At 44.5% G+C, this 13,111-nt stretch overlaps 1 protein-coding gene across 4 annotated transcripts in view; it reads right to left on the bottom strand.

Annotated features, from left to right (window-relative positions):
- The window catches only part of SPDL1 (spindle apparatus coiled-coil protein 1), a 348,087-nt gene that overhangs the window by 323,781 nt on the left and 11,195 nt on the right, over positions 1 to 13,111 (bottom strand). For 2 of the 4 annotated variants that reach the window (XM_068277406.1, XM_068277410.1), the window contains exon 1: positions 10,302 to 10,434. The exons of 1 other annotated variant lie outside the window; for it this stretch is intronic. The gene's annotated coding sequence lies outside the window, so the exon portion shown is untranslated. Of the gene's footprint in view, positions 1 to 9,087; positions 9,199 to 10,301; positions 10,435 to 13,111 lie in introns of those variants that run through there. One more of the 4 variants, XM_068277407.1, reaches the window with a different exon arrangement.

The raw sequence follows: 13,111 nt of genomic DNA, 5'->3' as shown, positions 1-13,111 counted from the left end.
GTATCAGATGTCAGTCGTATTGCAAGGATCAGACAGATACAGAGCCAGGGACAGGCCGAGTTGGTAACAAGAATCAGATGGCTGCGATACAAGAGGGTTAGACAGAGGCAAGGTCAGGAAACAGGCAGAAGGTTGATACACAGATAAATCACAATGAAAAATCAAAAGTAACTCAGGAAGGTATCAAGGCCAAGAACCAGCAAACTGATTAGTATCAAGGCCAGTGAACAACTGAACTCACTGGCCTTAGAGATCCTGCATTCCCCAAAACCACCCCCCAATCAGTGATGTCACAGTGACATCCCCCTATTGTCACTTCAGATTCTTCTCCTGAGCCTATAAGGCTCACTCGAACTCACGCAAGCGCGGTGCAACCTTTGGGTCGCGTGCGAGCCGGAAAACACCACCGGAGGGATGCCGCCAGAGGACTCCAGCGCGGCAGGAAGGTAAGCTTGATTCGTTCTGTTTGCCCATTCGTTTCTGGATGATATCCAGACGAATAGAACAATGTGATACCCAATTCCTTGCTGAACTCCTGCCAGAAATGAGACCAGTATGTACAGAAGGATCCGCAACCAAGCAGAGGTGGAAACGCTGTTTTTTTATTCAAAAATTCCACATGACAGATGCAATAAAATCACAAGGTACAACTGACGCGTGTCGGGCTTACAATCTGCCCTTAGTCATAGTTTTTAACTATGACTAAGGGAAGGTTGTAAGCCCGACACGCGTCAGTTGTACCTTGTGATTTTATTGCATCTGTCATGTGGAATTTTTGAATAATAAAAAAAAAAAAAAGTTTCCACCTCTGCTTGGTTGCGGATCCTTCTGTACATACTTACGGATTGGCCTGGCTTCCCAGATCCTGCACCCTTTGGTTGAACTGGCAGGGGGTCTGAGCGTTTCTGCCTTCCCAGAAATGAGACAAACTGTACCCCCCGATCGGACACTATGTTGTCAGAGATACCATGCAGGCGAAATATTTGTACCATAAATAATTTTGCCAGTTCTTTGGCTGAGGGCAAGCCAAGTAGAGGCACAAAATGAGCCATTTTGCTAAAACGATCCATCACCACCCAGATTACTCTTTTTCCTCCAGACAAAATCCATAGAAATATGTGACCAAGGTTTAGAGGGAGTAGGTAGAGGCATGAGATACCCTCTTGGGGCAACTTGCAAGGCCTTATTCCTAGCACAGGTAGTACATGCTGACACAAATGCTTTACAATCTTTTCTGAGAAGGTCACCACACATGTAGTCAGTAATTCCAGGGTTTTAGCCTCTCCTGGATGACCTGCAGACTTAGATTCATGAAACAACTGGAGAACCGTAAACGGAGCTGCAAAGGAACAAAATCTACCCCCGTGGGTTTTTCCAGAGGACTGTCTATCTGGAATGGCTGAAGCAGAGTATGTACGTCAGGGAATTCTGTAGTGAGCACTGCTGTAAGAATTCGACTAGGAGGCAAAATGGTTTCTGGTGTGGCTGGTAATGTGTTCTCTACCTCAAAATTTCTTGACAAGGCATCTGCTTTGATATTTTTAGAACCTGGTTTATAGGTAATTATGAAGTTGAAACGAGAAAAGAACATGGCCCATCGTGCCTGCCTGTGATTCAACCTCTTATCCCCCTCTATATACTCAAGATTTTTATGGTCAATATACACAATGATTGTATGATTTGCACCCTCCAGCCAATGCCTCCACTCCTCAAACGCCATCTTAATTGCCAACAGTTCTCGGTTACCTATATCGATTTTTTTCAGCAGGTGAACATTTTTTGGAAAAATACGCACAAGGATGCGTATGCGTTCTGGTTTTCCAGAAAATTGAGATAAAACCGCTCCCACCCCATTCTCAGAAGCGTCCACTTCTACAAAAAAAAAAAATGGCAAAAGTACATCAGGGTGAGTTAAAACTGGAGCAGAACAGAAAGCATAAATTTTCTATAGTAATTAGCAAACCCTAGGAATCGCTGTATGGCCTTAAAGAGACACTGAAGCGAGAAAAAAAATATGATATAATGAATTGGTTGTGTACTATGAATAATTACTAGAAGATTAGCAGCAAAGAAAATATTCTTATATTTTTATTTTCAGGTATATAGTGTTTTTTCTAACATTGCATCATTCTCTAATATGTGCAGATTACACAGCACTCAGCATTCAAAATGATTCTTTCAGAGCAGTCTGTGAACTAATGATCTCTCTGCCAGAGGAAAAGTAAACAGTTGAGATAATAAAAGTCAGATAACAGCCCTCTCCACGACTTTGAAAGTCGTAGAGATTAATGACATTTTTTTGCATAGAGATAAGAAACTGGAGTTTCTTAACTCTTCCTGTACTAAAAACAATTAGACTGATGTGTCTGATCTTAATGTTTTATTTCTTAGCTGTACTACACATACAAATCATAATATCAATTTTTTTTCGCTTCAGTGTCTCTTTAAGTCCTTTAGGCTGTGGCCAATCCATTACTGCCGAAAGTTTTTTCTGATCCATGGCAAGCCCATGATCAGAAATTATGTACCCCAAAAATGGCACCTGTGAAATCCCAAATTGACATGTCTCAAGTTTGGCAAATAGAGAATTTTCTCGTAGTCTCTGTAACACAAACTTCATATGTCCTCGATGTTCCAACAAAGTTTTGGAATATATGAGAATGTCGTCTTACCACAATTCAACCTAGAACATCTTTAAATACATCATTGACGAAGTCTTGGAAGACAGCCGGGACATTACATAGACCAAAGGGCATAACGAGATATTTGTAATGCCCGTCTTGAGTGTTGAAGGCTGTCTTCCACTCGTCGCCCTGACGTATACGTATCAGATTGCATGCACCTCATAAATAGTTTAAAAAAAAAAAAATCTTGGCCCCAGATACCTGTGCAAACAGATCGTCAATTAAAGGAAGTGGATATTGTTTTTTTTACAGTTATTTTGTTAAGCCCCCTATAGTCAATGCAAGGACGTAAACTCCTGTCTTTCTTCTCCACAAAGAAAACCCCTGCCCCAGCTGGTGAAGTAGAGGGTCGTATGAAGCCCTTAGGTAGATTCTCCTGAATGTATTGTTTCATAGCCAGTTTCTCGGGCCCAGTCAGATTGTATAAGTGACCCCGAGGTGGCATAGTACCAGGCAGTAAATCAATAGGGCAGTTGTAAGGTCTATGCGGTGGTAATTTATTTGCAGATTGTGGAAAGAAAAAACGTCAAAAAATTCAAGATAAGGAGGTGGAATCTCATCAGACTTAACCCCTAAACTTGAAAGTGATACTGTCTTCAAACATTTTTCCTGACAGAAAGGAGACCTAGTAAGTTGTCCTAAAGACCAATCGATACTTGGGTTGTGGAGTTGGAGCCACGGCAACCCCAGCACCGGCGGAGTGGATGGCATTCTGATAACAAAATTGCATGACTACGGTATGCAAAACCCCCACCTGCATTGAGATTTCAGAAGTGATAGAAATAGGAATCTCAGATTGCAGAGGAGTGTCAATAGCAACAACACACATTTTTGTGCACAAGGGTTCAATCGGAATACCCAGCTGAGTGGCAAAAGCAAAAATCAATAAAATTTCCGGCTGCTCCGGAATCCAGGAAAGCTTGACAGTGTTCTGATTTGTTTTTCCAGAACACAGTCAATGGCAACAACATATTTTTTTTTACATATAAGGGGAGAAGACTGCTCACCCAAGTGAAGTCCCCTTACTTCACTTAGGTGTTGGAGTTTTCCGGAACCCTTTTAAGTGGACAGGATTGAGCGTAATGACCCTTCTCACCGCAATACATACATAGTTTTTCCTTTTTTCTCCTCAATTTTTCAGTAAGGGATAATTTGGAATGACCCAGCTGCATGGGCTCTTTCACTGAGGCAGTAGGTGTGGTGTTATGTTTCCCTGAAATGGGATAAGTCTTCCCCTGCCTGCAGTATCTGATTCGCCTATCTGCACGTATGGCCAAGGAGATAGCATCCTCCAAGGTCTTGGGTTCAGGATGACTGATCAGTACATCGTTAACAGCATCCCAGTGTTCTCCCCAGAGCATATTAGCAGGGCGCGCCGCCCGGGTAAGATCGGCAGCCGCCCAGGTAAAATTCAGCAACCCGTGTGACATAATTAGCCAGGCATCCGTACACCAGAGACCCGATTCCGCTGTTTTATTACATGCATGCAGATAGGTCCCGGGTTGCAATGCTGAAGACTCTCTTTCCAGCCGTCTCTTCAATCAGCCAGTCGGCATGTTTACTCCTTGGTGCCTCCCCCCAGCCAGTAATAAACAGGAAACGTGTGCTCCCCGCCCCTCACAAGTCCGTCTAGCCAGCAGCAGCAGCTATCGTCACACCAGGGAGGAGAGATCATCCTTGCTCCTCACACAGAACGCACGGGCAGAGTGCAGGGCAGCGTGACGATACAGTGACAGCTTAGTCACTTCTAACAGTCACTCCAGCACGCCCGTACTCCAGAGGACCTCTAATGAACTCTTTCAACTTCACAAGGCATCCAGGTAATTAGCTTCCAGCAACAGAAAAACAAACAAGTAGCACACGGACTAGAGTATACCACTTCTGAGTAATTCAAAGAGAGGTCACTAAAGGAATGTGGCACCTCAATGGGGAGAAGTGTGTATCCATGCAAAGTCATGAATGTCAAAAAAAAGTGCCAACTTATCACTGTTCAATAAAAGCGACAGTCTCATAATAATACCTTAAAGAGAATCTGTATTGTTAAAATCACACAAAAGTAAACATACCAGTGCGTTAGGGGACATCTCCTGTTACCCTCTGTCACAATTTCACCGCTCCCCGCCGCATTAAAAGTGGTTAAAAACAGTTTTAAAAAGTTTGTTTATTAACAAACAAAATGGCCACCAAAACAGGAAGTAGGTTGATGTACAGTATGTCCACACATAGAAAATACATCCATACACAAGCAGGCTGTATACAGCTTTACTTTTGAATCTCAAGATATCATTTGTGTGTTTCTTTCCCCCTGCATCTCTCATGCACTGAAGTTTCAGGCTGCTCTTTTCTTCCTGCAAACAGCTTTGCCCTTGTCTGTAATTCCACACTATGTGAAAGCCCAGCCAGCTCAGAGGACGATTTATCCAGCTTGTAAAAGATAAGAGAGAAGCTGCTCTAATCTAAATAACACACAGGCAGTGTGCATAGAGGGGCCTGGAAGGGGGAGTTCATAGCAGAACCACAACACTGAAGAACTTGGCAGCCTTCCAGACACAGGCTGACAAGTCTGACAAGAGAGAGTTAAGTTGATTTATTACAGAGACTGTGATAGTACAAAGTGCTGCAGTAAGCCAGAACACATTAGAATAGCTTTTGGAACTTGTAGGATGATAAAAAACAGGATGCAATTTTTGTTACGAAGTCTCTTTAAAGGACATTTGCACTGGGGGGGGGGGGGGGAAGAGATTAGATCTACTTAGCTAAGGCTTCTTCCAGCCCCTAGCAGTCTTATCTGGTCACTTTCTGTGGTTTTGCTGCCCTTCAGGCTGCTGCTGTCCCCTCCAAATGATCCCCAACTACAGCTGGTTGCATGCAAAGCCTCATCTGTGCACCTCTGTCACTCATTTAGTCTGGAGAATTCTGCGTTTGTGTAGTTAATAGCGATAACATGCAATTCGCAGTTTTTTTCCCGAACTGCAATTATCAGGAGATTGTGCTCTGTTTCTGGCAGCTATACAGCACAATCACAGGTAGTTGAAATTGTAGATTCCGTGATCACAGCGCGATTGCAATCACGTTTCCTAGTGGAAAAGGGTGCTTACTTCTCCACCCGGCTACCTTTTCATGCCACCCGGCTGAAAAAAATTTCTGGGGAGAACACTGCATCCGATAAACCCAACAGAAATTGATCTAACAGTGCTGCCTCACCCCATTTTACGGACACAGACCAATTTCTAAATTCTGCCGCATATTCCTCAGAGGTATTACGACCCTGACGGGTATTACGACCCTGACTGAGATCCCCGAGTTTACGGACAGCTGTAGCCAAAATATCAGGATCAGCATAAATTACTACCATAGCATCAAAAAAAATTCCACAGACGTATGGGCCACATTTTCAGGGCTCAACCCATATGCCCAAGTCTGTGAATCTCCCTGCAACAATGTTTTTACCAATGTAATTTTTTGGGGATTCGTTACCAGAAGACCTAGATCGGACTTCAAAATATGGCATGCATCTGTTGCGGAAATTATTGAAGTCAGCCCGAGCTCCTGAAAATTTCTCAAGTAACAGCATTTTTGGCTCTATTATTGGTGGAGGGTGAGCCGGTGGAGGAACTTGCTGAACATTGGCGGGTATGTTAATCTGAGCTACAGCATTAGACAACTGTGTAATATGTGTTTGCTGATTATTTAATTGCTCAGTGAGAAGATTAACTGCGCCAACAAGTGACTGGATCTGTTCGCGCATAGCCTCCAGAATATCGGTGGGCCTTGATAATATCACGCTGGTGCGTGATGAGATAACGTACAGATAAATACACAGTAATTGTACAATGAATATTCTAGTCTGGTGAGAACTTGTGCACAAATATTACTAAGTTGAGGTACAAAATCGTCAGGCTTTATCGTAGTCAAATTCGAGCAGGGTCGTAATAAGTGTCAGTCATATTGCAAGGATCAGACAGATACAGAGTCAGGGACAGGCCGAGTCGGTAACAAGAATCAGATGGCTGCGGTACAAGAGGGTTAGACACAGGCAAATGTCATGAAACAGGCAGAAGGTCGATACACAGATAAATCACAATGATATGATATTCCTAATAAATTCCAAATTACAGCTATCAAAAAGTAACTCAGGAAGGTAGCAAGGCCAAGAACCAGCAAACTGATTAGTATCAAGGTCAGTGAGCAACTGAACTCACTGGCCTTAAATACAGATCCTGCATTCCCCAAAACCACTCCCCAAATCAGTGATGTCACAGTGGCATCCCCTACCGTCACTTCAGATTCTTCTGAGCGAGCCGGAAGACACCACCGGAGGGATGCCGCCAGAGGACTCCAGCTCGCCCGGACCACGCCGGAGATGCCGCGGGACCTGCAGCTGGAAGGTAAACTTGTTACAGGTAGATCGCCAATAAAGTCTCCTACTATTTTTTCTTCAGACCCATCTTTTCTCCCCTGAGTTTCTATTCCAGTCTATAAATTGGACTAGAGTGGCTGCTTCGGTGTATCGCTGAAAGTCCGGTATCGCAAGTCCCCCCCCTTTCTATCGTCGTCTGTAACCTGTAGCTAACCAGAGTCCTTTTTCCCCTTCCCCAAAAATCGACCTATACCTTTTAGCTACCTAAAAAAAAGGAGAAGAAATTGAGACCGGCAAGGCTTGGATCAGATGAAGAAAACGTGGGAGAATATTTATCTTGAGTAAGGATACTCTTCTGAACCAGGAAAAGCCGGACAGTCCCATGTCTCCAAATTCTGCTTAATCTTTTCCAGTAGGGGGACATGGTTGTCATTTATTATAGCTTTTAAATCAAAAACAATTTTTACTCCCAGATACTTTATCGTTCTGTCCTGCCATTTAAGTGGGAAGTTCTGTATCAATTTCTTCCTTTGCTCCCCTCCCATACCCCATGCAATCGCTACACTTTTGTCAAAATTCATTTTCATATTAGAAAGTCTCCCCACGATTTCAAATTCTCATTAAATTTAGCAGTGAATTGTGGGGGCCCATAAGATAGAACATCATGTCGTCCACTTTTGTGCTCCTATCCCCTAACATCTATGCCCCATATGCTGGAGTCTCACCCCACCCTACACAAAAATGGCTCTAGTGACAAAGCAAAAGCAGCGGGGAGAGAGCACAGCCCTGCCGCATTCCATTTTTGATCTCAAATGTTACCAAGGTTAACCCATTGGCCCTCACCCTTGCATTCGAGTATGTATAAAACCCCATTATTCTTGTACACATTTTTTCCCGTAACCCCACCCTATCGAAAGCCTTTTCGGCATCAGTGGACAAAAATACGACAGGGTCAGAGTGGGCCCTTGTCCAACATGCGAGGTTGAGAGTACCAGGGCTGTGGAGTCGATGAGTCGGAGTAATTTTGGGCACCCGGAGTCGGAGTCGTGGTTTCAGAAACTGAGGAGTCGGAGTTGGAAGATTTTTGTACCAACTCCACAGCCCTGGATAGTGCCATCTCTGGCCTCCAATAAATCCCATTTGGTCCGGATGTACTATTTGATTCATAAGCGGCGCCAATCTGTTGGCCAGCACCTTTGCGCATATTTTATTGTCAATGTTTAACAGCGCAATAGGTCTATAACTTTGGCATTGCGTTGGATCTTTGCCTTCCTTGTGCAACAGCGAAATATAGGACTCCAGCATACGGGGCGAAAACCCATCACCCCTCCCCCATAGTCAATCCATTGAATGCCTCAGCTAAGTATCCCGCTAGCGGATCACTGAACAATTTATAATCTATTGTCAGCCCATCCAGCCCCGGCACTTTACCCGTTGGCATTTGTTTAATTGCTATTTTTATTTTCTCCACCCGAACCACAGCTTCCAGGGATGAGGCATCTTCCTCCGACAGTCTAGGCATACCACTTTCTTCTATATACCTTATTTCTTCCCTTTTATTTTTTCTGGCGGCCTCTGTTACCTCTGATTTTAAATTATATAACCCTTTATTAGTATTCTCTAAACTTCCTTGCTATTTACCCCAGCCCATAAACCAATTTTGGACGCTGGGGGGATAGAAAAAAGGAGTGGGAGGACACCAGGAGCCCGATCTGGTGTATTATCGCAGATGTGTTGAGCAAGTATAAAAAAAAAGGATTCAGATATACTCACAAAGCCGGGTTGCATATACAGCAACCAAAATGAATCACATGTGGGAAAGTACCGTCCCCACTCGGCCTTGTGTCTTCGCTTCGATGGTCGCAGCTCCATAGGAAAAAGCCACCCGCCTAAGTGGTGACCCCCAAACAGAGGGGGTAAGACACAATAGAAGAGGGTAGGAGGCCCCCTAGGGGTACGCAAATGATGGTTTATACACCACTGGTTAGAAAAACCACTATTGAGGCATATATATATAAAACAAAAGGTAAGGAAAGATCCTACCTTATGAAGTAGTCACTCAGGATATCATAAAAATAATTATTGTAATAGGGTACTTTTAAATTTACAACGTGTTTCGCAGTAGCAACCGCTTCATCAGGTCAAATGTCATGCCTTTAAAAAAAACAGACAAGGAACTAAGAGGCGAGGCCTTCTCTCAAATACATCATGCAGTGTAAAACATCGTATAGCTTAAACACTTAACGACCACCTAACGCCGATAGGTCGTAAGTGGTGTTCCATGTCAGTTCACGGAGGGTGTCTCCGTGAACAGCCTGCGAGCCTCCGATTGCGGCTCACAGGCTAAATGTAAACACGCGGGGAAGAAATCCCCGGTGTTTACGTCGCATGGCCCATAAAGGAGATCGGCGATCCCCGGCCTCTGATTTGGCCGGGGATCGTCAGCATCTGATAGGCTGAAGCCAATCTGAGGCGGTACAGGACGGATCGCTGTCCTGTACTGCCCATGGGAAGGAGGGAAAGAGGGAGGCGAAATATCGCTGCGGAGGGGGGCTTTGAGGAGCCCCCCGCTACACACAGATAGCCGGCGGCAATCAGACCCCCCCCAGCAAGTCATCCCCCTAGTGGGGAAAAAAGGAAAAGGGGGGGGGGGGGCATGGGGGAGTCTGGTCACCCTGGCTGCAAGGTGATCTGTGCTGTGGGCTGGAGAGCCCACGCAGCACAGATCATGGAAAACAAGCCCGGTCCTTAAGTGGTTAAAATCATCATATACCATCAGCGTATATACATAGAAAGGTATTACAACCTAGTAAACACATATTGGCCAAATAGTGCATATCCTGCAGTTAAAACGTAAGCCACAGTAAATAATCTTGTGTGATAGTAAATAGTGGCATCCGCTGTCGGACATTTTCATATGGGCTTCCCGTCTATATATTTAAAAGTTAAGCTTTATAAAGGGAACATAAGTAAAAATGGTTAAAATCAAATTATATTTACCAAAAAAGTATGGAGAATGATGGGATGGCAAAACCGTGTGGCCGCAGTGAAGGGGCTTTGGGATTAGCATGTGGCCCATATGAGAGCAAGGGTGGGGTTTATTGGGTTGTGGTGAAACAGTTCAGTAAATAAGTGCATAAACATATGTGCATTAAAAAATAGTAGCAGCCCTGGCCAAGTGTGCAAGGAGGCAGTACTCGGATCTATATGAGCGGTGTGTAAAAAAAGTAGTAAATGGAGGGGGATCCTACACTTACCAGGGAAAAGGAACCTTAGGCACCTATGCAGCGATTCTTGCCGCAGTACAAAATAAATTGAATTGTTTCCCCGCGCGCTCGTATGGCTGGGAGCGTGGCCAATGAGGTCATCACCTGTCATGTGACTAAGGTGAGCGCATGGGGGCATGGGGAAGGCGGCGCCGTTGTTGTGTCTGATTACGCTGCCTGTGGATTTGCGCTGCTCCGCATGCGCAGTAGGAGACTGTGCGGCCACATTTGGTATAGAAGAATGATGCTGCTGGAGGTAAAATACTAAATATCTCCGCTCCCACACCTCTTACACTCCCCAAATTTTCAGGGTAGGTAGGGGACCCCCGAACGACTTCTATGCTAAATTGCAGCCCCCGAGACCCGCTGGTTCCCGAGACAGATTTCTCTAATCTATCTCCTGAACCAGCGGGTCTCGGGGGCTGCAATTTGGCATAGAGGTCGTTCGGGGGGTCCCCTCCCTACCCTGAAAATTTGGGGAGTGTAAGAAGTGTGGGAGCGGAGAAATTTAGTATTTTACCTCCAGCAGCACTGAGCATGCGTGCTACTTAGTGTGGAAGGGAGCTTCCGGGCAGCGCAATCAGACATTACACCGTCCTCTCCTAGGAGATGTGAGGCGGTCCGCCTCTCTGCAGTGTACTAGGCGGCCATTTCTGAGAAGTCCCTCCAGCGGGGACACAGTAGGGGAAATAGGCGGCGGCCATTTTGGGAGGCATAAGAAAATAAGGCAAAATACCGCCGAAGGTAGAATATGGAGGCGATGGAGAGGGGAATAAGTATATGAGGGGGGGGGGGGGGGGGGGGTTAATATATTAGATGTTGGAGAATAATCGTAAATGAAAATAATAGACAAAAAGTGAAAATAATAATAAAAAAATAGGTACTTATCCGTTAGCCGGGCGCATCCGGCAGGTGGCGCTAATTACTATTCCCCCTCCAGGCCGACATGGATAGTAGGGAAAGATGTAACTCTGGTGGAGTTTTGTCGCCACCTAGAGGATGCGCCCGGCAAACGGATAAGTACCAAAAAATATATATAAATATATTAATAAATATATAAAAAAGGAGATGTAAAGTTGAAATGTAGGATAAATCATACAAATGTAAATATCTACATACATAAAGCACGTCTGGCAAGATATACAAAGGGCAATGTTGCAGATAATGAAAACCAATTTTGCTCTTTTATCCTTTATACAGGGAGTATAATTACTCCTTTGTTGTCTTTTTAAGGCCCTGGCTAACATGGAACTACATTTGTTGCCGTATTCATAAAGCTCCAGCTTTTTTATATTATCCAGTGCGTCTTATTACCCTGTCTCTTTCTTTTTTCCTTCTGGACCCCTCTTGTATCAATATGCCTCTAATGTAATATTTATGTGGCATGGGCCTCCCAAACCGTCAATTCAGAAGCCTCACCCCTGGAATTCAAAAGAAAATATGATGCCAACTCATTTCTCGTTTTTTGAACAACCCTTTCATCCCTAAGTAGTGATTACAGTGGGATTACACACACGCCAAGCATCAACCAGCTGTAATTTACGCAGCAAGTCCTTGCATCTTCTCTGGGTTTTCATAGGTATAGTAGATCTTCCCTCTGATGTATCCATTTGAGGGTCAAGGGACATGTTTAAAACTGTGCATATTATTATGCTACCCTCGATAAATGTCTCCAATTTATTTATAAATCTCCCCAGGGCCTCTATCTGTCCAGTGTTTGGCGCGTAATATGATCCCAGCATGATCATTCTATTTTTCAGTCCCCCTTTAATTAAATTGAATCTTCCCTGTGGGTCAGCATATTCTTCCTTTAAAACAAAGGGGACATTGTTTGCCATCAGGATAGCCGTTCCTTTTACCTTAGATGGCTGTAGGCCACTCAAATATATTGTTTTATAGTATCTATCATAGCAACGCGGGGCCTGTGGGCCCTTAAAGTGTGTCTCCTGTAGGCAAACAATGTCCACCCCCTCCCTATGACACAATCTAAGAACAGATGATCTCTTTTCTGGGATATTCAACCCTCTGGCATTCAATGACATGATTTTAAGACTTCCCTTCCTCAATTTCAATGTCCTTTTTTTTATCTTTGGATTCAACCCAGTCCCATACCCTTTACCTTTCATTCCACATATATTCCTCCGATTCTTACCGTCCATGCATTTCACACCTTTCATCCTACAGCAAACCCATATTTGACTCTGCTGACTCCCCCTCCCACCACTATCCTATGTGCCCCTCTGAACAGCAGAGATGTAAATATTTACCTTCCCGGCTCCAGCGCAGGCGCAGTATAGGCGGAAAAAGACGATCGCTGTCGGGCCGCTCTACTGCGCAGGCGCAAGTCTCCTTCCCCCTTCGTAGTAGAGCGGACCCGATAGAGATTGGCTATTTCCGTCTATCTCCGTGCTGAGAGCCGCAACAGCACCACCTGCTGGAGCTAGGGAAGGTAAATAAATGTAGCTTGTCAGGCTTGTTGAGTCAGGATTGCTGGAGACTTCGGGGGAGCCAGCGCTGGATTGTCTGTATCTACAGGGGAGGGGGAAACCTCATTGGGACCCTAAGGCTTCCCCCTCCCGAGGTAAGAACCCCCTAGGAGACGTTTTTTCAGTACAGGGTCTCTTTAAGCGCTTGTGATTTGAAAAGCTCTTGCTAATGCAATACTATGGGGAATTTTTATAAAATGACATTGCTCAAATGAGATCACACACATAGCATTACATTAGCAAGAGCTTTTAAAATCACAAGCGCTTAGAAAAAGCTCTTGCAGTCTGTACCAGCAAAGAGGGTTCACACTTGGT

The sequence above is a fragment of the Hyperolius riggenbachi genome, chromosome 3 (genome assembly GCF_040937935.1).
Source record: "Hyperolius riggenbachi isolate aHypRig1 chromosome 3, aHypRig1.pri, whole genome shotgun sequence".
Classification (NCBI taxonomy): Eukaryota; Metazoa; Chordata; class Amphibia; order Anura; family Hyperoliidae; genus Hyperolius; species Hyperolius riggenbachi.
This window is presented reverse-complemented; position numbering and strand designations above follow the sequence as displayed.